Source organism: Oncorhynchus masou, unplaced genomic scaffold (assembly GCF_036934945.1).
Source record: "Oncorhynchus masou masou isolate Uvic2021 unplaced genomic scaffold, UVic_Omas_1.1 unplaced_scaffold_956, whole genome shotgun sequence".
Classification (NCBI taxonomy): Eukaryota; Metazoa; Chordata; class Actinopteri; order Salmoniformes; family Salmonidae; genus Oncorhynchus; species Oncorhynchus masou.
In genome coordinates, this window is record NW_027016058.1 from 13,979 (window position 1) to 17,500 (window position 3,522).

Genomic DNA, 3,522 nt, shown 5'->3' on the forward strand with positions numbered 1-3,522 from the left:
AGACACATAGAGACAGAGAGAGAGACAGAGACACATAGAGACAGAGAGACAGAGACACATAGAGACAGAGAGAGAGACAGAGAGACAGAGACACATAGAGACAGAGAGAGAGACAGCGACACAGAGACACATAGAGACAAAGAGACATAGAGACAGAGAGACAGAGACACATAGATACAGAGAGAGAGACAGAGACACAGAGACACAGAGACAGAGAGAGAGACAGAGACACAGAGACAGAGAGACAGAGACACATAGAGACAGAGACACAGAGAGACAGAGAGAGAGAGAGAGATACAGCGAGACAGAGACACAGAAACACAGAGAAAGAGAGACAGACAGAGAGACACAGAGACAGAGACAGACAGAGACACAGAGACACATAGAGACAGAGAGACAGAGACACATAGAGACAGAGAGAGAGACAGACACAGAGACAGAGAGAGAGAGAGACAGAGACACATAGAGACAGAGAGAGACAGAGATACATAGAGACAGAGAGAGAGACAGAGACACAGAGACACATAGAGACAGAGAGAGAGAGAGAGAGAGAGAGAGAGAGAGAGAGAGAGAGAGAGAGAGAGAGAGAGACACTGTTGCCCATCCATCTAGACACTGTTGCCCTAGAGCACACAAAAAACTATACATACCTTGGCCTAAACATCAGCGCCACAGGTAACTTCCACAAAGCTGTGAACGATCTGAGAGACAAGGCAAGAAGGGCATTCTATGCCATCAAAAGGAACATAAATTTCAACATACCAATTAGGATTTGGCTAAAAATACTTGAATCAGTCATAGAGCCCATTGCCCTTTATGGTTGTGAGGTCTGGGGTCCGCTCACCAACCAAGACTTCACAAAATGGGACAAACACCAAATTGAGACTCTGCACGCAGAATTCTGCAAAAATATCCTCAGTGTACAACGTAGAACACCAAATAATGCATGCAGAGCAGAATTAGCCGATACCCACTAATTATCAAAATCCAGAAAAGAGCAGTTAAATTCTATAACCACCTAAAAGGAAGCGATTCCCAAACCTTCCACAACAAAGCCATCACCTACAGAGAGATGAACCTGGAGAAGAGTCCCCTAAGCAAGCTGGTCCTGGGGCTCTGTTCACAAACACACCCTACAGATCCCCATGACAGCAGCACAATTAGACCCAACCAAATCATGAGAAAACAAAAAGATAATTACTTGACACATTGGAAAGAATTAACAAAAAACAGAGCAAACTAGAATGCTATTTGGCCCTACACAGGAGTACACAGCGGCAGAATACCTGACCACTGTGACTGACCAAAAATTAAGGAAAGCTTTGACTATGTACAGACTCAGCGAGCATAGCCTTGCTATTGAGAAAGGCCGCCGTAGGCAGACATGGCTCTCAAGGGAAGACAGGCTATGTGCTCACTGCCCACAAAATGAGGTGGAAACTGAGCTGCACTTCCTAACCTCCTGCCCAATGTATGACCATATTAGAGAGACATATTTCCCTCAGATTACACAGATCCACAAAGAATTCGAAAACAAATCCAATTTTGAAAAACTCCCATATCTACTGGGTGAAATTCCACAGTGTGCCATCAGAGCAGCAAGATATGTGACCTGTTTCCACGAGAAAAGGGCAACCAGTGAAGAACACGCACCATTGTAAATATAACACATATCTATGCTTATTTATTTTATCTTGTGTCCTTTACCATTTGCACATTGTAAAAACACTGTATATATATATAATATGACATTTGTAATGTCTTTATTGTTTTGAAACTTCTGTATGTGTGATGTCTACTGTTAATTTTTATTGTTTATTTCACTTTATATATTATATACCTTACTTGCTTTGGCAATGTTAACACATGTTTCCCATGCCAATAAAGCCCCTTGAATTGAATTGAATTGAATTGAGAGAGAGAGATACAGCGAGACAGAGACACAGGGACACAGAGAAAGAGAGACAGAGACACATAGAGTCAGAGACACAAACATAAACAGGGATACAGGTCATCTCCTTCTCCACTGCTTGGAAAAACATCCCTTTCAACATCATTTGTCCTTCAAATTAAAGTTAGCAGTAACTTCCCCCAGAACAGGCCATCAGCTCAACATCGATAACAAGACAGAAAACTTCCCCACTTTCTACCGAGACAGAGACACAGAGACACAGAGAAAGAGAGACAGACAGAGACAGAGCTACTGTTGTCTCCACACTAACGTTATCAAACCTCCATTCTACTGTTGTCTCCAGACTAACGTTATCAAACCTCCATTCTACTGTTATCCCCTGCATTGCCAGACTGGGTCCAATCAGAACCGATCCAATGGGAAGTCCCCTGCATTGACAGACTGGGTCCTATCAGAACCAATCCAATGGGAAGTCCCCTGCATTGACAGACTGGGTCCAATCAGAACCAATCCAATGGGAAGTCCCCTGCATTGACAGACTGGGTCCTATCAGAACCAATCCAATGGGAAGTCCCCTGCATTGACAGACTGGGTCCTATCAGAACCAATCCAATGGGAAGTCCCCTGCATTGACAGACTGGGTCCTATCAGAACCAATCCAATGGGAAGTCCCCTGCATTGACAGACTGGGTCCTATCAGAACCAATCCAATGGGAATTTCCCTGCATTGACAGACTGGGTCCTATCAGAACCGATCCAATGGGAAGTCCCCTGCATTGACAGACTGGGTCCTATCAGAACCAATCCAATGGGAAGTCCCCTGCATTGACAGACTGGGTCCTATCAGAACCAATCCAATGGGAAGTCCCCTGCATTGACAGACTGGGTCCTATCAGAACCAATCCAATGGGAAGTCCCCTGCATTGACAGACTGGGTCCAATCAGAACCAATCCAATGGGAAGTCCCCTGCATTGACAGACTGGGTCCAATCAGAACCAATCCAATGGGAAGTCCCCTGCATTGACAGACTGGGTCCTATCAGAACCAATCCAATGGGAAGTCCCCTGCATTGACAGACTGGGTCCAATCAGAACCAATCCAATGGGAAGTCCCCTGCATTGACAGACTGGGTCCTATCAGAACCAATCCAATGGGAAGTCCCCTGCATTGACAGACTGGGTCCAATCAGAACCGATCCAATGGGAAGTCCCCTGCATTGACAGACTGGGTCCTATCAGAACCGATCCAATGGGAAGTCCCCTGCATTGACAGACTGGGTCCAATCAGAACCGATCCAATGGGAAGTCCCCTGCATTGACAGACTGGGTCCTATCAGAACCAATCCAATGGGAATTTCCCTGCATTGACAGACTGGGTCCTATCAGAACCGATCCAATGGGAAGTCCCCTGCATTGACAGACTGGGTCCAATCAGAACCGATCCAATGGGAAGTCCCCTGCATTGACAGACTGGGTCCAATCAGAACCGATCCAATGGGAAGTCCCCTGCATTGACAGACTGGGTCCTATCAGAACCAATCCAATGGGAAGTCCCCTGCATTGACAGACTGGGTCCTATCAGAACCAATCCAATGGGAAGTCCCCTGCAT